The following is a 25,627-nucleotide window of genomic DNA, read 5'->3' on the forward strand; positions in this document are numbered from 1 at the left end:
CATTTTGCCTACAGGAGCCAGAGTGCTCGGGAGGGCAGAGACTGCTAACAAGCGTAGCCTGAGGCTAACAAAACGGGGGTCTAGGCCCCAAAAGGCACAGGACTGACCCCAAGAACTGGGCGGCTTGGTGGGCCATCTGTGTGTCAACCAGCCCAGGAGGTTATTAGCACAACAGACTCTCCCGGTGCTTTCGCGGAGCGCGGACGCGCACGCCCGCCATCCGGGTCACCTGGCGGACCCAAATAACAGACATAGCCCTAGGGGAACTTTGCTCGGACCTTGGCCTCCCAGGCGTTTGCCTGGACTCAGGGCCCAGGCGACAAGGCTAACCTAGTGTGCGCCAGCCCGGTTGGGGAAATCGGCTGCCCAGCGGAGTGAGCGGAGCACAGGGGAGGTCACAGCAACATTCACCTTCGGAGCTCCCTGGGGGTGCACACGGGTTCCACCTGGTCCACAGACACAATCTGGGGCAAGGCCTCAGGCAGAAGCCCCCAGCTCAAATCTCTCCGCTTCAGATCAGCCTGGGTGGCCGCCACATCTCCAGGTCCCTCAAGAGGCTAGTGGGGGCTTCCGGGCGGCCAGCTGGGAAAAGTCGGTGTGCTCCGATAAATCCTGCGGGCCCCAGCGGGAGCCTTCAGGTGCCTGCTTTGGGATCTGAACAGCCTGGAAAACAGCACCCTGTCTACAGGCAGTGCAGAGTGTAAGCTGTGCACCAGAGGCCAACGGGGAAGGGGCAGCTTGCACTGGTGAGTCCAGCACTGACAAGACCAAGTAACACCAGTGAGAGCTAGATGGCAAAAGGCAAACGCAGAAACGTCACTAACAGAAATCAAGGCAATATGGCAACATCTGAACCAAATTCTCCTCTACCAGCAAGTCCTGGATACCCCATCACACCAGTAAAACAAGATTTGGATTTAAAATCACTGGTCATGATGCTGGTACAGGAACACATGAAGGTCATTGAGGAGAAAATGGATCAAAAGTTAGAAGCCCTTGCAAGGGAAACACAAAAATCATTGAAAGAAATCCAGGAGAATACAAAAGCCAACAAGGAGGAAATGCAAAAAACACTTAAAGAAATACAGGAGAACTTTGCTCAACAGGCTGAGGTCATGAAAGACGAAACACAAAAATCTCTTAAAGAAATACAGGAGAACTTTGGTCAACAGGCTGAGCTCATGAAAGAGGAAACACAAAAATCTCTTAAAGAATTACAGGAAAACACAAACATGCAAGGGAAGGAGCTAAGCAAAACCATCCAGGATCTAAAATCAGAAGTAGAAACAACTAAGAAAACTCAAAGGGAGACAACTTTGGAGATAGAAAGCCTTGGGAAGAAATCAGGGGACAGAGATGCAAATATCAACAACAGAATACAAGAGATAGAAGAAAGAATCTCAGATGCTGAAGATTCCATAGAAACCATGGACTCAACAGTTAAAGAAAATGCAAAGTGCAAAAAGCTTGTAACCCAAAATATCCAGGAAATCCAGGACACAATGAGAAGACCAAACCTAAGGATTATAGGCATAGATGAGAGTGAAGATTTACAACTTAAAGGGCCAGCAAATATCTTCAATAAAATTATGGAAGAAAACTTCCCTAACCTAAAGAGAGAGATGCCCATGAATATACAAGAAGCCTACAGAACTCCAAACAGACTGGACCAGAACAGAAATACTTCCCGTCACATAATAATCAAAACACCAAATGTTCTAAACAAAGAAAGAATACTAAAGGCAGTAAGAGAAAAAGGCCAAGTAACATATAAAGGAAGACCTATCAGAATCACAGCAGACTTTTCACCTGAGACTATGAAGGCTAGAAGGTCCTGGGCAGATCTCATGCAGACTCTAAGAGAACACAAATGCCAACCAAAACTACTATATCCAGCAAAACTCTCAATCACCATAGATGGAGAAACTAAGATATTTCACGACAAAACCAAGTTCACCCAATATCTATCCACAAACCCAGCCCTAAAAAGGATAATAGGAGGACAACACCAATACAAGGAGGGAAACTCCACCCTGAAAAAAGCAAGATAGTAACCTTTCATCAAACCCAAATAAGTTAAGCAATCAAATTTAAAAAATAACGTCAAAAATGATAGGAAGTAACAATCACTATTCCTTAATATCTCTTAACATCAATGGACTCAATGCCCCAATAAAAAGACACAGACTAACTGACTGGATACGTAAACAGGACCCTACATTTTGCTGCTTACAGGAAACACACCTAAGGGTCAAAGACAAACACTACCTTAGAGTAAAAGGCTGGAAGACAATTTTACAAGCAAATGGTCTCAGGAAACAAGCTGGAGTAGCCATTTTAATATCAGATAAAATTGACTTTCAACCCAAAGTCATCAAAAGAGACTCTGAGGGACACTTCTTGCTGGTCAAAGGAAAAATACAACAAGAAGAACTCTCAATCCTGAACATCTATGCTCCAAATGCAAGGGCACCCTCTTTCATAAAAGAAACTTTATTAAAACTCAAAGCACACATTGCACCTAACACAATAATTGTTGGTGACTTCAACACTGCACTTTCCTCAATGGACCGATCAGGAAAACAGAAACTAAACAAGGACACAATGAAACTAATTGAAGCTTTGGACCAATTAGATTTAACTGATATATATAGAACATTCTATCCTAAAACAAAAGAATATACCTTTTTTTCAGCACCTCATGGTACCTTCTCCAAAATCGACCATATAATTGGTCACAAGACAGACCTCAACAAATATAAAAAGATAGAACTAATCCCATGCCTCCTATCTGATCACTATGGAATAAAAGTGGTCTTCAATAGCAACAGAAACAACAGAAAACCCACAAACACGTGGAGATTGAACAATACTCTACTCAATGACACCTTGGTCAAGGAAGAAATAAAGAAAGAAATTAAAGACTTTTTAGAACACAATGAAAATGAAAACACAACATACCCAAATCTATGGGACACAATGAAAGCAGTGCTAAGAGGAAAACTCATAGCCCTGAGTGCCTCCAAAAAGAAAATGGAGAGAGCATACATTACCAACTTAATGACACACCTGAAAGCCCTAGAACAAAAAGAAGCTATTTCACCCAGGAGGAGTAGAAGGCAGGAAATCATCAAACTCAGGGCCGAAATCAATCAAGTAGAAACAAAGAGAACCATACAAAAAATCAACAAAACTAGGAGCTGGTTCTTTGAGAAAATCAACAAGATAGATAAACCCTTAGCCAGACTGACCAAAGGGCACAGAGAAAGTATCCAAATTAACAAACTTAGAAATGAAAAGGGAGACATAACAACGGAAACTGAGGAAATCCAAAAAATCATCAGATCCTACTACAAGAGCCTGTACTCAACACAACTGGAGAATCTGGAGGAAATGGACAATTTCCTTGACAGATACCAAATACCAAAATTAAATCAGGACCAACTAGACCATCTAAACAGTCCCATAAAGCCTAAAGAAATAGAAGGAATCATAGAAAGTCTTCCAACCAAAAAAAGCACAGGACCAGATGGTTTCAGTGCAGAATTCTACCAGACCTTCAAAGAAGAGTTAACACCAATACTCTTCAAACTATTCCACAAAATAGAAACAGAAGGAACACTACCCAATTCCTTCTACGAAGCCACAATTACGCTGATACCAAAGCCACACAAAGATCCAACAAAGAAAGAGAACTTCAGACCAATTTCCCTTATGAACATCGATGCAAAAATACTCAACAAAATTCTTGCCAACCGAATCCAAGAACACATCAAAACGATCATCCACCATGATCAAGTAGGCTTTATCCCGGGAATGCAGGGTTGGTTCAATATACGGAAATCCATCAATACAATCCACTACATAAACAAACTCAAAGAACAAAATCATATGGTCATTTCATTGGATGCTGAAAAAGCATTTGACAAAATTCAGCATCCTTTCATGCTTAAAGTCTTGGAGAGAACAGGAATTCAAGGCCCATACCTAAACATAGTAAAAGCAATATACAGCAAACCGGTAGCCAGCATCAAACTAAACGGAGAGAAACTTGAAGCAATCCCACTGAAATCAGGGACCAGACAAGGCTGCCCCCTTTCTCCTTATCTTTTCAATATTGTACTTGAGGTACTAGCTCGGGCAATTCGACAACATAAGGAGGTCAAAGGGATACAAATTGGAAAGGAGGAAGTCAAACTATCATTATTTGCAGACGACATGATCGTCTACCTAAGTGACCCAAAGAACTCCACTAGAGAGCTCCTACAGCTGATAAACAACTTCAGCAAAGTGGCAGGTTACAAAATCAACTCAAGCAAATCAGTGGCCTTCCTATACTCAAAGGATAAGCAGGCTGAGAAAGAAATTAGGGAAATGACCCCCTTCACAATAGCCACAAACAGTATAAAGTATCTTGGGGTGACTCTTACCAAACATGCGAAAGATCTGTATGGCAAGAACTTCAAGACTCTGAAGAAGGAAATGGAAGAAGACCTCAAAAAATGGGAAAACCTCCCATGCTCATGGATCGGTAGAATCAATATAGTTAAAATGGCCATTTTGCCTAAAGCACTATACAGATTCAATGCAATACCCATCAAAATCCCAACTCAATTCTTCACAGAGTTAGAAAGAGCAATTATCAAATTCATCTGGAACAACAAAAAACCCAGGATAGCTAAAACTATTCTCAGCAACAAAAGAAAATCTGGGGGAATCAGTATCCCTGACCTCAAGCAATACTACAGAGCAATAGTGTTAAAAACTGCATGGTATTGGTACAGTGACAGGCAGGAGGATCAATGGAACAGGATTGAAGATCCAGAAATGAACCCACACACCTATGGCCACTTGATCCTCGACAAAGAGGCTGAAAACATCCAATGGAAAAAAGATAGCCTTTTCAACAAATGGTGCTGGTTCAACTGGAGGTCAGCATGCAGAAGAATGCGAATTGATCCATCCTTGTCTCCTTGTACTAAGCTCAAATCCAAATGGATCAAGGACCTCCACATAAAGCCAGACACTCTGAAGCTAATAGAAAAGAAACTGGGGAAGACCCTTGAGGACATCGGTACAGGGAGAAAGTTTCTGAACAGAACACCAATGGCGTATGCTCTAAGAGCAAGAATTGACAAATGGGACCTCATAAGGTTACAGAGTTTCTGTAAGGCAAAGGACACCGTCAAGAGGACAGATCGGCAACCAACAAATTGGGAAAAGATCTTCACCAATCCTACATCAGATAGAGGGCTAATATCCAATATATATAAAGAACTCAAGAAGTTAGACTCCAGAAAACCGAACAACCCTATTAAAAAATGGGGTACAGAGTTAAACAAAGAATTCTCACCTGAAGAACTTCGGATGGCGGAGAAGCATCTTAAAAAATGCTCCACTTCATTAGTCATTAGGGAAATGCAAATCAAAACAACCCTAAGATTTCATCTTACACTAGTCAGAATGGCTAAGATTAAAAATTCAGGAGACAGCAGGTGTTGGAGAGGGTGCGGAGAAAGAGGAACACTCCTCCACTGCTGGTGGGGTTGCAAATTGGTACAACCACTCTGGAAAGCAGTCTGGCGGTTCCTCCGAAAACTGGGCACCTCACTTCCAGAAGATCCTGCTATACCACTCCTGGGCATATACCCAGAGGATTCCCCACCATGTAATAAGGATACATGCTCTACTATGTTCATAGCAGCCCTATTTATAATTGCCAGATGCTGGAAAGAACCCAGGTATCCCTCAACAGAAGAGTGGATACAAAAAATGTGGTATATCTACACAATGGAGTACTATTCAGCCATTAGAAACAATGAATTCATGAAATTCTTAGGCAAATGGATGGAGCTAGAGAACATCATACTAAGTGAGGTAACCCAGACTCAAAAGGTGAATCATGGTATGCACTCACTAATAAGTGGTTATTAACCTAGAAAACTGGAATACCCAAAACATAATCCACACATCAAATGAGATACAAGAAGAAAGCAGGAGTGGTCCCTGGTTCTGGAAAGACTCAGTGAAACAGTATTTGGCAAAACCAGAACGGGGAACTGGGAAGGGGTGGGAGGGAGGACAGGGGAAGAGAAGGGGGCTTACGGGACTTTCGGGGAGTGGGGGGGGGCTAGAAAAGGGGAAATCATTTGAAATGTAAATAAATTATATCAAATAAAAAAAAAAAAGACAAAAAAAAAAAAAAAAAAAAAAAAAAAAAAAAACACTCTTCTCCAATCTCTCCACCCAGTGTCCTTCCTTCTTTCATCCAAGGACTCTAGAATTCATACTGATAAAACAAACTTGGGAAGAGGGAACTGACCAGTAGAAGAGCAGTAGAAGAAAGAAATACAGATGAGTGTGGGGTGTGGTCAGACAGGAGGACTTCAGAGTGCCCAGGAAACTATTTCCTGAGGTTTCCAACCACAGTGAGCATGATAACCACACTATTCAACTCAGCACTTTTTTTGCCCCAGAAACTCAATCCAAATAGTAATTTGTTTAAATTGCACTGAGGAAATATACTTCACTTTTGGTTTATAGGTTTGAATTGGAGTTTTGTATGAGCACAGTTCACCAAAACAAAACAAAAACAAAAACAAAACAAAAAATGATTATAAAGAGGAAGGAGTTCAAAACCCACCCAACCAAGAAAGAAATACCAATCTCTTTAATCTAACATTCTTTTGTTAAACTTCACCTTTTCTGTTTCTTTAATTTTGTCATATTTCATTTTTTTAAAAATAGCTTAACTTTTACCAAGCAGTGATGTTACATGCCTTTAATCTGAGGCAGAAGCAGGGTGTGATTTCAAGGCCAATGTGGTCTACATAGCCAGTTCCAGGATAATTAGAACTATACAGAGAAACCTTGTTTAGAAATTGATAATCTTAACACTTTTGCATAAATATCTCCTTTAACTTTTTATTTTCATTTTTGATAACTTCATACATGTATATATGTATTATCACATCTATTCCACATTGTATTTCCTCTAACTCCTTCCCTTCTCCCTACCAAAAACAATTCCATCAATGAGGAAAACAATAGACAGTAAGTTCTAATAAAATCAGGACACATCAGGATAATATTAATCCTGTGTATGCCAAAACAATTCACCATTTTCATAGCACAAGGTCTACTAGAGGTAAAATAATAGAAAAATCCCAAAACAACAACAGTGAGTATCCTCAGTTACCCAAGATCACAAATGGACTGGTCATTCTGATAAAAATTTAAAGAGAAGAATTTGGGTTAAATTATGTCATAGGACAACCAGACTTACTAGCTATTACAGGATATTCTCCAAATATTACAAAATACGTTTCATTCTCTAGGGCCCAAGAAACTTTCTCTAAAATAAATCACATGATAGCACATAAAGCATCCTCACAAAGGGAAATTAAAATAATATTCTCTATTCCATATGAGTACAGTGGAGTAAACTATATTTTAAAAGCAATAAAAACTATAGAATATACAAACAGTGAAGGAAATTAAATAACACAGGAATGATGAATCAATCATCAAATAAATCAAAAAAGAAAGTATAAATTTCTAAAACAGAATGAAAATACAACATGCTAATATCTCTGAGATACAATTAAAAAATCATAAAAGCAGTCATGGCTTATGATTAAAACTATGATAAAGTTGAGACATATCTCTAATAAAAATTATGGATATATCAAAGGACATTTAAAACCAAGGAAATAAAAACAAATAAAAACATTGGATTGGAAAGAAATCCCAATGTCAGCCTTCAGAATAATAAAGGATTTTGAGCAAATTCACATCCAATAGATAGCTAATGCCCAAAATATATTTAAACTAAACTAAAATTTAAAATCCTCTAGATATTGCTGAAATAAGTAACCCAATTAAAAATGGGCACAGATCTAAAAAAGAATTCTTGAAAGTAGAAATTGCAAGGGCTAAGAAGCACTTAAAAGAAATGTTTAATATCCTTAGTCATTAAGGAAATGCAAAAAGGACTACTTTGATATTTGATCTTACACCTGCCAGAATGTCAAAGATCAATAAAACAAGTGAAAACTCATGCTGGAAAGGATGTGGAATAAGGAGCACTCATACATTGCTGGTGGAATTGCAAACTCATAAAACCACTATGGTAATCAGTGTTGTGATTCTTCAGAAGAATAGGAATTGACCCACTTAAAGATCCAACTCTACTACCTTTGGGAATCTATTTAAAGGATGCTTTATCATACCCTAGACAAACTTGCTAAATTCTATTCATTGTTTCTCTATTCATAATATCCAGTAGTTGAAAAACAACCTAGATACCATCCAATAGATGAAGGGATAAAGAAAATGTGGAACAGTTATACAATGAAATATTATTCAGTTCTTAAAAAGACCCAACAAAGAAAGAGAAATACAGACCAATTTCCCTTATATCGATGAAAAAATACTCAATAAAATTCCTGTACACCAAATCCAAGAACACATCAAAACGATCATCCACTTTGATCAAGTAGGCTTCATCCCAGGGATGAAGGGATGGCTCAATATATGTTTATATATGCAAATCCATCTATGTAATCCAATATATAAACAAGTCAAAGGAAAAAGAAAAAGACACATTATCATCTCATTAGATGACAAAAAAGCCTTTGAAAATATATAACACCTATTCATGTTAAAAATATTGGATTGGTCAGGAATGCAAGGTGCATTCTTCAATATAATAAAAGCAACATACAGCAAAACAACAGCCAACATCAAATTAAATGGGGAGAAACTCAAAGAAATCTGATTAAAATCAGGGACTAGACAAGATGGCTGCCCACTCTCTCCCTACCTATATAGTAAATGAAGTTCTAGAAAGAGCAATCAAAAAATTTAGACATCAAAAAGAGATCAAAGGGATTGAAATTGAGAAGGATGAATTCAAGTTATCACTATTTGCAGAGGATATTCTATATATGTATATATGTGACTCCAGAAATTCTACCAGAGAACACCCACAACTGACCAACAACTTCAGCAAAGTGGCAGGTCAGATATAAAATTAACTCAAATAAATCAGTAGCCTTCCTCTACTCAAAGGATAAAAGGGATGAGAAAGAAATTAGGGAAACAATACCCTTCAAAATAGCAATACACACACACACACACACGCACACCACACACACACACACACACACACACACACACACACACATATATATATATATATATATATATATATATATAGATAGATAGATAGATAGATAGATAAAATATCTTGGAGTAATTCTAACCTAGCAAGTGAAAGATCTGAATGACAAGAACTTCAAGTCTCTGAAGAAAGAAATCAATGATCTCAGAAGATGGAAAGAACTCCCATGATCAATGATTAGCAGGGCTAATATAGTAATAAATGCCCATTTTGCCGAAAGCAACCTACAGATTCAGTGCAATCCCCATCAAAATTCCAACTCAAAAAAATTCCAACTTAAAAAGAGCAATTCCCAAATTCATATTGAATAACAAAAAACCCAGGATAACAAAACTATTCACAAAAATAAAAAAAAAAAATTCTGGGGGAATCACCATCCCTGACCTCAAGTTATATTATAGAAAAATAGTGATAAAAACTGTAAGATATTGGTACAGAAACAGGCAAGTAGATCAATGCGATAGAATCAAAAACTAAGAATGAACCCACACACCTATGGTCACTTGATTTTTGACAAAGGAGCTAAAACCATTTAGTGGAAAAAATGACAGCATTTTCAACAAATGGTGCTGGTTCAACTTGTGGTCTGCCTGTAGAAGAATGAAAAAACCTATCTCCTTGAACAAAGCTCAAATCCAAGTGGATCAAGGGCTTCCACATAAAACCAGATACCCTGACTCTAATAGAAAAAATAAGTGGGGAAGAGCCCCGGATACTTGGACACAGGGGAAATCTTCCTGAATAGAATACTAATCTTATGCTCTAAGATCAAGAATTGGTAAATAGGACTTCATAAAATTGAGAAACTTCTGTAAGGCAAAGGACACTGTCAATAGGACAAAACAGCAACCAACATATTAGGAAAAGATCTTTACCAATCTCACATCAAATAGATGGCTAATATCCAATATATACAAAGAACTCAAGAACTCCGGAGAACCAAGTAACCCTACTGAAAAGTGGAGTACAGAGCTAAATAGAGAATTCTCAACTTAGAAATCTCTAATGTCTGAGAAACACTTAAAGAAGTGTTCAATATCCTTAGTCATCAGGGAAATGAAAATCAAAAGGATCCCGAGATTCCACCTCTCACCAGTCAAAATAGCTAAGATAAAAATGCAGGTGACAGAAGATGTCAGCAAGGATGTGGAGAAAGTAGCACTCCTCCACTGTGGGTGGGACTACAAGCTAGTAAAACCACTTTGGAATCAGTCTGGTGGTTCCTGAAAAAATTGGAAAGAATTCTACCTGAATACCTAGTTATACCATTCCTGGAAATATACCCAAAAGATGCTCTATCATATAACAAGTACACATGCTCCACTATATTCACAGCAGCCTTATTTATAATAGCCAGAAGCTGGAAACAACACAGATATTCTTCAGCAGAGGAACGGATACAGAATATATGATATATTTACACAATGGAGTACCACTCAGCCATTAAAAACAATGACTGCATGAAATTCACAGGCAAATGGATGGAACTATCATCCTGAGTGAAGTAAACTATACACAAAAGAACACACACAGTATGTATTCACTAATAAGTGCATACTACCCCAAAGCTCACAATGCATATAATACAACTTACAGATCACATGGAGCATAGAAGGAAGGAAGATTATGAGGGTGAATGCTTCAATCATGCATTGAGGGAGGAACACATGGATTGTGGGAGATGGAAGGAGAGGGGAACAAGAGAAGGAGAAAAAAGAGGAGGAGGAGGAGGAAAAGGAGGAGGAGGAAATAAGATTGGCAATATGAGAATCTGTAGGAGGCGTGAAAGAGGTACAGAGGATCAGGAATTCAAATAAAAGGAGGTAGTGGGGGGAGGATGAAGACCAGGGGATAACCACTGGAGTTTCCCAGACACCAGAGAAATGTGAGGCTTCCAGGACCCAATGAACAAAGAAGGGGGAGATAGAAACTGTGGACACCACCAGTAGATAGGCATGGCCCCAGTTTGAGGGATGGGGCTACCAACCCATCTCAAAGATTTTGTAACCCAGAAATGTTCCTGTCCAAAGGAAGAACAGGAACAAAAATGGAACAGAGACTGAAGGAAGGGCCAACTGGGGAACAGTGCCACCTGGGGATATATCATGTCTGTAGACATCAAACTTAACATTGTTGCTATGGCCAAGAGATTCCTGTGGACAGGAACCAAGTGTAGCAGTTTCTAGGGAGATCCAACCAGCAACTGACCAATGCAGATGTGGATGCTTGGAGCCAACCATCAGACTAAATTCAGGGAACCTGGTGGGGCAGCTGACAGAAGGACTGGAGGATCAGAGGAGGATTGCAACCCCATTGGAAGAACAACATAGGCTGGCCTGACCACCCAGTTCTCCCAGAAACTAGACCACCAGCCAAGGAGTATACCTGGAGAGATCTATAACTCCAATGCTTATGTAATAGAGGATGGCCTTGTCAGACAGCAATAGGAGGGGAGACTCTTGGTCTCAGGGCGGTTTGATGCCCTAGAGAAGGGGGATGTAGGGGGACAGGAGAGTATGAGTGGGTGAGGGAGCACTCTCATACAGGCAAAAGGGAGGGAGGGGGACAAATATGGGATGGGGAGATGGCCAAGGTAACTGGGAAGTGGGATGTCATGGGATTGGGGGGTTTGTCAAGGGGGTAACCAGGAAGTAAGTTATCATTTGAGATGTAAACAAATGGAATGATTAATAATAACAAAGTGAAAAAAAGAAGAAAAATGAAATTCTCTGGTTTGGATGGAACCATTTAGATGCAATAGAAAAAGAATCATCTGGAGTGAGCTTCCCTAGACTCAGAAAGTCAAATACAGTATATATTCACTTAATTATGAATAGGGTCTGCATGAGCCTGCACCAGATGGGTTTCAACAGCTGAGGGAAATGTACACATGTCTGCACCCCTAACCTAGTCACAATCTCCAATTGCTAACTACTTGAAAATGACAAGTTTAGTTTTCTGTACTGAAGTCTCACAAAGGAACAACCTACTCTTAAGGGTAGGATGCATGCCCTGCAGTAGGTGAACAAAAGCAAATAAACTCAATATTTGGAGGTCCCTTCATGTCAGGGCTTTCTCTTCCTCCCCAGTTTTAATATAATATATACATACATATTCACTCTTATTTATATTTTTCTTCTCTACATGTCTTTGCATATATATCATGTTTTCTATCTTAATGCTTTTATGGGATTCCTGGATGTATGAATAAGTATGAAGGAAAATGTATAAAAATAAAAATAATTATTTTTTATAAATTTAAGAAATAACATGAAGGCATCAAAATAATATCAGTTACCAAAATAAATTTCAATCCAGATATGTGTTCTAGACTAAATAAATAACTATCAACTTAAGTCTGATAGTGAGTATGGTAGTGAGAAAGTGACTTTTAAAATAAGGTAAAAAAGTCTTAATGCAGTTAATGCCAAGACATCTAACAGACATGCACTCATCCTTCTGTTTGAGAAGTTTACTACCACTTGGACATACACGTTTAAAAGTGAAGCTTGTGGAGTTTTGCTCTGGTGTGGCAACAGTCTAAACTGTCAGTTTAGCTAAGCTGTTTGCCTGTCACAGAGTTCACATGATTGAATGTGAAGATTATAATCATTAGCCATGCCAGGGGTTCACTGTGGGTGGAATGTGATGTGCTAGTGACATTCTGTTTTTATGAGGAAGTGAAAATCAGACTTCATCTTTTCCAGCTCAGCACCCAGAGGTCTCTAGGTTATGTATCAAGGCCGGCAGCCATTGTGTTTGCAGACTGTGTACTAAATTGCTCTTTCACTCAGTGGGAGACAATTTTCCTACATTTTATAATTGCTTCTTCTCATTAAGTGGAACATACAGGTATTTGACATTGCTAGTGTGGCTAATTCAATAATGTTCATCAATTTAAAAATATTATTTTCCAAATATTTTTATTGTTACAAACTTTGGCTAATATAATTGTGTAATGCATTGTTGACATTAGTGACAAATGATACCAGAAGATGTATTTTAACAGGCTAAATTTAAAGGTAGTTTTTAGGGGGTCTTATTTAATATATTTCTATAAATAAATTATTGTTTTAAGTATATTTGAATGGATTTTCACTTAAGGAATTAAAATTTTTAATAATCAAAATCAAGTGAAGTCAATTTTAATATATGTTTCAGTTACTTTAATGTTACTGATTATGGCAAAATCAACCTGCAGTTTTTCAGTATGCTGGGACTATTAAAAGAATAATGATTTGAAAAAAATGCTTTATTTGTGCCTCTTTTTTGAGGCATATTTATTGTTTCCATGGTTTTAAAAAGTGGAAAGCAGGTTATAATTTGCAGCTTCGACTTACTGTAATGAAGATCTTTTCTAAATACATGACTGTGCCAATCAGCTTCCTTCAGCAAGTATGTCTTTCATAGGTAGTTACTGATATCCTAGTGAACAGACCTTTTAATTTGAGAAGTAGTACCTAGATGGCCAGCTCAGTCCTGTTTCAAAAGGAGAGCATGAAGCTATTCAGTAAATAAAATAATTTTTATATACTTTATACTTTATATACTATCCAAAAAAGTTTACTTTCCTTCTAACTATAACTTAACAACTTCAGATAACATCTCAAATGTGCTCATAAATGATATCTTAGATGCAGACACTAATCAAATAATTGCATTATATGATTCCAAACAGTTGTAAGTTTAGAAGAAAAAATATCTTACAACCCTTCAATATACTTACACTGGCCTAAACCAAAATTCAAGATTCAGATTAAAAAACAACGTATTGAATTTGGATTTTTATTAAGCAGTACGGGTTCTGCTTTGACGGTAATGTGATTAGTATGAGTTTAGATATTCATCAAAAAGAAGAGACTTGAAGAAATAATGATAGTACTTGAAAAAAAGGGAAATAATGGCTGCTATATGCTAGTTAAAAATCAGGAGATTGTTTCTGAGGTAAGATATTTTGAATGTCGATTTAGTGAGTGGACTTTCCTGTGGTTCTTGGGGGTGGTCTTGCTATTAAATCTTCTAAAACTTTATGTATTGTTTCCATGAGTGTTATAAGCAGTATTTCTAGTGCTGCTCTGCAGAAGCATGAGTTTCTTCCTTCCAAATCACCCAGTCTCCAAGGGGAAGGAAGCTCAAAGAAGGATCACAGGCTGAAGAAAGTCTTTGCAGGTGCTCTACAGTGATGGCCTTCAGGGTAAATAAGAATAAAGAAGCTTGGTCAAGGACTCTGTTAAATTCCTCTAACTCAGGAAGTTGTTTCCCACATGAAATATACTCTAACTCAGGAAGTTGTTTCCCATATGAAATAAAACACTGGTTCTAAGATGTTATCTCCTGGGGCAACAGTTATTTCAGCACACCTCTGTAGGACAGAGGTTATACAGCCTCCATGCCCCACCACAACAGTGTCTTACATACCTCATAAATAAATCAGTAGTCAACTTGGGGACATTCAAACATGGGGCAGGGTTAGTAGAAGGTCCTCAAGAAACACTCCTGAGTCCTTGATCTAAGTAGTAACATGTGCTCTGGGAGGCAGGAATGAAAGAGCACTAATAATGACAAGAATAATAGCAATAGGAGAAGTAATTCCTTTTGCATCGCCTATGTAAGCCAGCCAAATTCACAGACTTTAACACATTAATACATTTAAATTAAAAAAAACTCCAGAAGAAGGAATCATTAGACACCCTGGAAATAGAGCTAGCATGTACCTGTGGGAACCGAACCCAGATCCCCTAAAAGAGGAGCCAGCATACTTAAACACTTCCTGTTTCTCTAGGCCCTATTTTTGTGTATTTCTTATCCAGATTATTTCCTTAGACATCTGTGTGATACGGGGTAGATATTTCACACTGGTTTTATTCCTTTCATTATAAAATGTGGGAAAATAAAACATTAATAACACCGCCTGGCTCTGGCCCAGTTAATGTTTTTATTTACTCTTTGTTTTGCCTATATTTTTATGCCCTCTCCATGCCCACTTGCAATAAAAATGAAGTTGCCTTGATTTGTAAGAAAATGTAAAATAAAAGCTTCAAATTATTTTTAAATATTATAAATATTCAAATGAGCCCAATTAGATTTTTATCCTACAGATACAACAAATCGAAATGAAAATGAATTGGAACCCACCAATGATAATATTTGTTAGCATGCCCACATGAGTTCAAACACATAGCTTCTAGGCTAGCTTCTGAGATGACCCACTTCTTTTCTTATCTCTTTCTTTATTAAGATTTTTTTCTTTTAGTTATGTGTATGATTGTCACTATATACATTCATTAATGTTATGAGTAATTAGTACCAGAAGAGACCAGAAGAAGGAATCATTAGACACCCTGGAAATAGGCGGTGTTACATGCCTTTGGTCCCAGCAAAGACTGAAGGATATCTATGAGTTGAGGCCAGCCTGGTCCACAAAGTAAGTTATAAACAGGGCTGCTACTCAGAGAAAAACTGTCTCAAAGAAAAAAAGGTCAATCTGCAGTGATTGTTTATTTATAACATTCTTTGTGCAAAAGTTATCTGGAAGGATTGTCTCAAATTCTAGTGGCCTGTTTCAGGATGCCCAGAAGTCTGGTGTGTGTTTTCTGGCACTGTCTCTCAATCATTCTTTTGTTGTTGGTGGTGGTATTTGGTTAGTTGTTGTTGTTGGGTTTTTAATAACAAGGTGTTTGGGACTTTACAAAGAGCCTATTCATTAGTTTATAAATTCTAGTGTAAGTGACACATACAGAATTGTAGACACAAATCCTGAAAAGTAGATCTTATCAAGGATTTGGACTTTGATGAAATTTAGATTAGAAATACAAGGTAATACATATGACTTAGTATTTAAATTTGCCTTGATAATTTTCCACCTCCATTTTGGCCCATTTAGCCTCTGGACTTTGAAAAAAGTACTGCTAGCATTTGAAAGGTGAAATAGAACTATCCTTTATCCCTAGTGTTTCTATTAACATTGTTAGATAGACTTCATCCACATTCAACTAAAGTAAATATTTATCAATACTTTAATCAAGCCTTTAAAATGGATAATAACTGATCATTGTAGGAAATACTTAAAAATATCTTTTCATGCTTTAAATGAGGATCATCTCGGACAATTCTTGCATAAAAACATGACGCTTTGGCTTTAAATCCACAGTGTCCCTGCTGTGGTGACATATAAAAATAATCCTAAAACCTGGTAATTAGTCAGGAGTTTAAGGTATCCTTTGGTACATAATATGATTCAAGCCAGCCTGAGCTTTAATAAACACTCATAAAACATGTAAACACACACAAAGTCTTTTAATCCTTTCTCACCATGCAGGGTGGGGCTGTCAGTGTTTTAACAATGATTTTGAGTATCAGCCTTTTGGGCCTCAGCACGTCTCCTTTGCCTATTCCTGCTGCTCTTCAATAACAAGCATGTTGATCTCCTCACAAACAAGCTATGGTTGCCATTCATACCCCAAAACTCATTTCCACTATCTGCTCCATATCTCTTAACATCTCTATTTTATTGGCACAAAAATACAGTTTTATTTATCTATTCATTGTTTCTTGAAAAGGGGTGACACTGTGTAAACCTAGCTGTTTTGGAAGTCCCCATGTAAACTGCCCTTGAACTCAAATATTCCCCTGCATCTGCCTCCCAAGTGCTCAGATTAAAAGTGTGTACATGTCCAGTGAGATTTAGTTTTTAGATGATGTTCTTGTTTATGTGTATCGACTTATCTAAGGGAAACTTTTACATCAGATTTCACATGTTAACCAGGCTAGATAACAGTATCATCCTAACTAGACAAAGGTGAAGTTAGGCCAGATTTCCATCCGATTATCTCTTTGTTCTTAGAACATTCTACTGTGTCCTTGGATCCCTCTCTTTTCTTCCAACTTTCTCAGGAGATTTCCCTCCCCATTTTTGAAGCAGAATTGTTGTTGTTTCTAGCTCTTTTTTAATCTATGTCCCTGGGGTTTACTTTCCATTCAAGTTTCTTATTTAAGTTTGTTCTCCATGAAACAATAATTTTTTATCCTGTCACCTAAATATATTGTTCAATAACCACAGGAATGTGCTTGCCACCAGAGGACACTACATCACCATGCCAACGTGCTCAACTTCAGTCCTCATTATTTTTCTATTCCATTTGTTCCTTGTTGTATCCAGCCCACATATACCCTTAACTGATGCCATTTTAAATCATCTTCATAATCATTTGCCTTTGATAAACTGTATGAAATCCATCAGCTCAACCCTGGATCACAGACACAGGCTTCTACTTACAGAATCTATTTCACTTGCTAGCAGCCTTCACCCCTGCACTTTGAGGACTTTTTGCCAAAGCTGTTACTGTATTTACTATTCATATCACTTTGCTTTCAGGACAAATTTCCTTATTGTTGCTCTCACCTCAATTTTTTTCCCTTGACAAATTGTGGATGTGAGTCATCTCAGGTGATGCACCTTCGCTGAAGGATTTACCTTGATTTTGAACTGATCCTACTTTTCTCTATTGAGTTCTATTATAAGATATAAAACCCTATTATTAGAAATGGTCTTCTAATTGGGTAAAAATTTATCTTGTTTCATGACATGGTGTCTAAAATCATGGGAAAACATTAAGTTTTTCCATTGTGCTTTTCTAGAGCTAACACTTCTTTGTAAGAATAACTATCAAATCTGTAAGGTATGAGACTCAGCTTTGTTTAAAGGTACTGTTCTTGCAAAATTCTACCACTGAAATGTGAAAGCATAAACTATTGGGCAGATAATTTGTGAAATCATTTATAGTTCACAACCCAATCTTCTTCTCCACCCTCTTTATCTTCCTTAGCTCCCTCTTCTTCCTAAGCCTTTTCATGTTTGCTACAGTATGACCATGCCTGAAACAGGCATGTTTCTGTTCTGCCAAGATCAGGTCTTCTGACCTTAAATAAAATACCCAAAGCAGATGCTCTGCGCTTGTGCTTTTTATTCACTTCTTCAACTAACATCCTTTCTTGACAGATCCTACCCTGGGAGTCCTACTTATAATAGTTACAACCTCTAGTGGGATGTCAGCTCATTCCTTCTCAAATTCAGATGTGGATGAACGTAACTACAGACTTTCACAATGCAGATATTCATTGTTTCTGAGGGTTGTGTGAAAACTTCCATTTTACACACGGTCCCAGATGGAGAAACTGCCAGTTCATAGGCCAAACTAAATTCAGCAGGAAGTTAGTCATTAAACTTTGGAGAAGAATATCACTTAATTCTGTTTGGATTATGGACTCTGATTTCACCAGTAATAGCAAGGGAACTTTGTATAACCTGTGTAAATGCTTTAAGCTTCAAGAAATGTCCTATAAAAGAGCTGTTAGTAGTTCATAAGGTTCAGAGGAAAGAAAGAATAATATAATTAAAAGTTCCTGTCTATCAAAACAGAAGTGGTCAATACCTCAAATACTCCCCATTTTGGTGCTCTTTAAACTGTCAGCCTGGTGTAGCTATTGCAAGCATTTGTCTTTCACTTTATACCACTCTTCACTTACTGGCTTCAATTGTTAAGAGTTCTGAGGATCTACTCATTGTTTAATTGATAAACCATTAGTGACCTTCATATCCATATACTTATAGGAAAGTCTTTCTAAGACAATAAGGATCTACTCTGACAGAATCTTGATAATTGCAACAGTTTCTCACTGAAATCATTTTTGTCTAGATCTATATTTAACATGTTTCTATAAAATTGGTAAAATTTCCAGAAATTGGTAATTTTGAAAGGTGATTCTCTTGATCTCTCTGGTTTTAGCATAGTAGAACACTTATACCAGGGAAATTTGGTAGCACAATAGCTTGTTATGACAAGAACAATGAGAAGTGGCATATTCGATGAACAACCTTGGCCACATTAATTCTTGTTGTCTCTCAATTTAATGTATGTTTAAAAGAAGAAGTGGTAGAATCATTTAGTGACATATCTTGTTCATGGCTCTAGACTCTTTTCCCTAGTATGTTAAAAATTATAATGTACATAAATATGTCAGTATTTTCTCTCATTCTAGTTGTCAGGAAGCTTTAATTAAAATTAGTCTTAATACTTGTCTGATTCATAGTAATTCATACAGCTGAATTTTTGTTTTTAATTTTAACTGATTTTTAGGGTCAATTAAAGAATCCATAAAATGCAAACATGAAGCAATTGTTATCATGTCATCTGGTGCATAAACAAGGGAATGAATTTGAGCTCTACATTAAAAACAGGAAAGTATAACATGAATTGTATGACTAACCAAAATAATGGGAGATAACGATTTAATTCAACTTTCTATACTAGACATTTTCAACTGTTTTGCTAGTGAGCAAAAAAGTAAAAACAATATAGATAATGATAATTTATTATAGAATAATCTTCCTCTAAAATAATGCCTTTAAAAATTTTATTTGTATGTCTCAAATGTCTTAAAAACACTAATATGGCCTAGTTCATATAAAGATATTTTTGCATAATTTGCTGAAATTCATAATAATGAAAATTTCTTTCTTTGTATTTTAATTTTCATTTCTATAATATCTGTGGATGAAACTCAGGCAATCATTGAATGAGTGAGTTATACCCTGAATGACCATAACACTACTATAAAATATAAAAACACTTAACAAAATAGTTAACACCTCTGGAGTATAAGCAAATTTATATTTATTTAATATAAATAAAACAAGTCTTTTTATATTGTTTTTATCTCAAAAAATAAAGAACAATCAGGAAGGATGAAATGGTCATGGACATATAATACATAGATAGTAAAGAAATGGAAGATTTATGAAAGAATATAGATAGCTAGATAAATCACAAATATGATAAATTGTTGGATAACAAATAAAATGATGAAAAGCTTACATGATAACTGCATGACACAGATGTATAGATGAAAGAGAAGAAAGAGAGAATTGATGAAGAAATTAACTCATTGATCATAGAAGTCAAAATGTGTCACAATGAGAACTTGAATATTTTCTTTCAAATTATTACTGTCTAATTCAGCAATCCCACTGTTGAATATCTATTTTAATTATTATGGGTAAAATATATAGGTACTTCCAAGTCCATTGTAACATTATACATAACAACAAAGTTATATAAACAGGTTAAGCATCCATATATTATGGGTCATTAGATAAAGAAAATGTGGTATGTGTACACAATAGTATAGTATCATGACTTAAAATGGATAGCATATAGTTTGTGGCAATGCAGATAAACCAGAAGGATATTTGGTGAAGTAAATTAGATTTGCCACACAAGATAAGTTACATCATTTCAATAAAATGTGGTTCTCAATTCTCTGGTGGAGCAGAAAGATTACCAAGGGGTTTTGCTTTGTTCTTTATTTAAATCTGAATATAGTATAATGTTGAGAATCTACTTGCAGTTGATCATATAATTTCAACTGAGTCCATCCAAAAAATCCAACATAGTTTGAGGGGCTTTAGTCTATTTTACCCCATTGGCTAAAATTCTACATGGCTAGCTTTCTTGGGATTAAAAAAACAAAACAAGATAAAACAAAACACACAAACAACTGCTACAACAACAACAACAACAAAGCCCAAATCTTTCCCAAAACAGGGTTGTCTACCTGCCATCTTTTCCCAAGGAGCTTACTTCCCTTGAATATCACATACATCTGTTTGCTTATCATTTGGCATTCAAATGAAAGTCCAACTCTCCTGGGAGTCTTCTTTGTCCATTACCCAAACATAAGTGTCAGATAACACTTATTTAGGCTTTTTCAAAAAACTGTTTTGGTAGTAAGGTTTATCTTACTTATGCTTCTTCTTGGGTACATTTTAGTTTTCTGAAGATAATGCAGCAACATAACACAGATAATGTAAATGCCTATCTACATTATATTTACAATTATTAGGACGTGCCCACAAAATATCTGTCAACAGACTGACAACACTTTCAATATTTACTGTATAACTAATGTACTGTGATTATTTTAATTGATATTCTGATTATATACCCAAATTATAATTAATTGGGCATTTCTGTGAACCTAATTATTATGCTCATTTGTTAAAAAATTATAATTTTATTAATATCCTCACTAGCATTTTATAAAGTTGTAGTTATTTATCACATTTGCATCACTAATTTATGACCTATTTAAGATTTTAATTTTTATAGTTATATAAATGTAAAAGGTAAAATTCTACTGTGCATTTAAGTAGAATTATATTCACAGCAAGAATGGGTATTTTCCAATGGATCTGTACTTTTGTATAAAAAAATTGTGTAAATTGATATTAAATTAATATTTTCTCTTGTATAAGCAAGCTTCTGTTTTTGAAACTAAGATATGTTTACCACATTCATTTCACTTCATTTCACTTCTCAATTTCTAAACATATTAACTTCATTTTCTGTTATTCTAAGAATAAAACACATAGCAACTTTACAAAGGTATAATAGAAAGTGTAGAGCACCAGTCAATTTAAACAAATATAAAAAATATTTCTATTTTAGTTCAAGGTACACAGACTCATTTCCTAAAATACTGGGTTAAAAAAATAAATATTTAAATAACATATATTTAGAAATAGTTTTCCCAACATTATCCATTTAATGCTATCCCAGCTTCACATATTCTCTAATTTTATATATATATATATATATATATATATATATATATATATATATATGTGAATATAGCAAAATATTTATCCTTAACTTAATTTATTTATTTTAGTAGTAATTAAATATAGCAACCACAGTAAGAGAATGCAAGAATATGGAGTTTGAATGATAAACTTGGTTCCCTTTTGCACTGATTGGCTGTGGGATTTTGAATGGGTAGCAAAAAACATTTATAACAATACATAAAATTTTTAAGTTAAATTTTCATTCTCATTATAATACTATAAGTGGCTAAATATTATGTTATTATCCTTAAGTGGAAATAATCAGAATGTTTTATTCTAATGTTGTTGTTTATTATATAATTACATTTCCCATCATTTATTTTTTTCATACAAACTTTACTACATACTCCTCCTGCCTTTCCTTCATACTCATGGCCTCATTTCCTATAAATTGCTATTACATACCTATATATATATATACAAATGTATTACTAAATATAACATGCTCAGTCTGTATAATAATAATTGTACATATATTTTCAGGACCTTTAATATTGGATAACCAGTTGGTATGCTTTTACCTGGAGAAGACAATTTTTCCACCCTAAGCATTTCCTAGTTTCCTGTAGCTATTTTTGGAGGGTTGGGGCCTTGTAGGCTTTCTCTTCTCAAATTACATTTTGTTAGATTTTAATATTTTACATTTAATATTCCCTATAGAGCAATTTTAATCCAGCAACATGGCTGCTCTGATCCTATCCAAAGACCTAGGTCTGTGTTATTCTGCTGGAATGCCGACACTTCTCTCATCTTTATTTCTTCAGGATGGAATTCTTTAGTACAATTTCAAACAGTGACAACTAAGTAAGAGGCAAGCAAAGTAACAAATCAGAGAAAGATTTGAGAGGAGTCAGAGATAGGGTTCAGCCAATTCTGAAGAGAACAGTTACTTAAGAACAGCAAAGAGAGTGTGCAATTCAGTTCAGGTGAAAGTCAGTGTAGAAAGTACAGTTCATAGCAGTGTCCTCCAGTAGTATTATGCCCAACTTTCTGAGGAACCATGAAACTGGTTTCCAGAGTGGTTGTACCAGCTGGCAATCCCACCAGAAGTAGAGGAGTGTTCCTATTTCTCTACATCCTCTCCAGCATTTGCTGTCCCCTGAGGTTTTGATTTTGGCCATTCTGATGGGTGTGAGGTGAAATCTCAGGGTTGTTTTGATTTGCATTTCACTGATGACTAAGAATGTTGAACATTTCATTAGGTGCTTCTCAGTCATTTGATATTCATCAGGTGAAAATAATTTGTTTGCCTATGTACCCCATTTTTAGTAGAGTTATTTGGTTCTCTGGAGTCTAGCTTCTTGAGTTCTTTGTATATATTGGATATTAGCCCTCTGACAGACATAGGGTTGGTAAAGATCTTTTCCCAATTTGTTGGTTGCCATTTTGTCCTATTGACAGTGTCCTTTGCCTTATAGAAACTTTGTAATTTTATGAAGTCCCATTTGTCAATTCTTTATCTTAGAACATAAGTTATTGGTGTTCTGTTCAGGAAATTTTCCCCTGTGCCCATGTACTCAAGGCTCTTACCCAGTTTCTTTTCTATTAGTTTCAGTGTGTCTGGTTTTCTGTGGCGGTCCTTGTCCACTTGGACTTGATCTTTGTACAAGGAGATAAGAATGGATCAATTTGCATTCCTCTGCTTGTTAACCACCAGTTGAATCAGTACCATTTGTTGAAAAGACTATCTTTTTTTCCACTGAAAGGTTTTGGCTCCTGGGCATAAACCCAGAGGATTCTCCAGCATTTACGTAATAAGGAAACATGCTCCAATCTGTTAATAGCAGCCCTATTTATAATAGCTATTTATAATAGCTGGAAAGAACCCAGATGTCCCCCAACAGAGGAATGGATACAGAAAATGTGGTATATTTACACAATGGAATACTATTCAGCAATTAAAAACAATAAATTCATGAAATTCTTAGGCAAATGGGTGGAACTGGAAAATATCCTCCTGAGTGAGGTAACCCAATCACAAAAGAACACACATGGTATGCCCTCACTGATAAGTGGATATTAGCCCAGAAGCTTGGAATACCCAAGACATAATTCACATATCAAATGAAACTCAAGAAGAAGAAAGAACAATGTATGGATACTCTGTCCCTTCTTAGAAGGGGGAATAAAATACCCACAGAAGGAGATACAGAGACAGATTGTGTAGCAGAGTCTGAGCATCCAAAGACTACCCCACCTAGGAGTCCATCCCATATACAACTCCAAAAGCCAGACACTATTATTTTTTTATTCAATATATTTTTTATTTACATTTCAAATGATTTCCCCTTTTCTGGACCCCCACTACCCGAAAGTCCCATCAGTCCCCATCTCTCCCCCTGTTTTCCCACCCAATCCTTCCCACTTCCCTGTTCTGGTTTTGCCCTATACTGCTTCACTGAGTCTTTCCAGAACAAGGGGCAACTCCTCCATTCTTCTACCTCATTTATGTGTGGATAATATTTTGGGTATTCCAGTTTTCTAGGTTAACACCCACTTATTAGTGAGTGCATACCATGATTCATCTTTTGAGTCTGGGTTACCTCACTTAGTATGATGTTCTCCAGCTTCATCCATTTGCCTAAGAATTTCATGAATTCATTGTTTCTAATGGCTGAATAGTACTCCATTGTGTATATATACCACATTTTTTGCATCCACTCTTCTGATGAGGGATATCTGGGTTCTTTCCAGCTTCTGGCAATTATAAATAGGGCTGCTATGAACATAGTGAAACATGTATCCTTATTACATGCTGGGGAATCTTCTGGGTATATGCCCAGGAGGGGTATAGCAGGATCTTCTGGAAGTGAGGTGCCCAGTTTTCTGAGGAACCACCAGACTGAATTCCAGAGTGGTTGTACCAATGTGCAACCCCACCAGCAGTGGAGGAATGTTCCTCTTTCTCCACATCCTCACCAACAACTGCTGTCTCCTGAATTTTTAATCTTAGCCATTCTGACTGGTGTAAGGTGAAATCTCAGGGTTGTTTTGATTTGCATTTCTCTAATGACTAATGAAGTTGAGTGTTTTTTAAGATGCTTCTCCACCATCCGAAGTTCTTCAGGTGAGAATTCTTTGTTTAACTCTGTACTCCATTTTTTAATGGCGTTATTTGTTTTTCTGGAGTCTAACTTCTTAAGTTCTTTATATATATTGGATATTAGCCCTCTATCTGATGTAGGGTTGGTGAAGATCTTTTCCCAATTTGTTGGTTGCCGGTTTGCCCTTTTGATGGTGTCCTTGCCTTACAGAAACTTTGTAATTTTATGAGGTCCCATTTGTCAATTCCTGATCTTAGAGCATAAGCTATTGGTGTTCTGTTCAGGAACTTTCCCCTGGTACCGATGTCCTCAAGGGTCTTCCCCAGTTTCTTTTCTATTAGCTTCAGAGTGTCTGGATTTATGTGGAGGTTCTTGATCCATTTGGAGTTGAGCTTAGTACAAGGAGACAGGGATAGATCAATCCCCATTCTTCTGCATGCTGACCTCCAGTTGACCCAGCACCAATTGTTGAAAAGGCTATCTTTCCATTGGATGTTTTCAGCCCCTTTGTCGAGGATCAAGTGGCCATAGGTGTGTGGGTTCATTTCTGGATCTTCAATCCTGTTCCACTGATCTGCCTGCCTGTCACTGTACCAATACCATGCAGTTTTTAACACTATTGCTCTGTAGTATTTCCTTGAGGTCAGGGATACTGATACCCCCCAGAATTTCTTTTATTGTTGAGAATAGTTTTAGCTATCCTGGGTTTTTTGTTAT

The sequence above is a fragment of the Apodemus sylvaticus genome, chromosome 18 (assembly GCF_947179515.1).
Source record: "Apodemus sylvaticus chromosome 18, mApoSyl1.1, whole genome shotgun sequence".
Taxonomy (NCBI): domain Eukaryota; kingdom Metazoa; phylum Chordata; class Mammalia; order Rodentia; family Muridae; genus Apodemus; species Apodemus sylvaticus.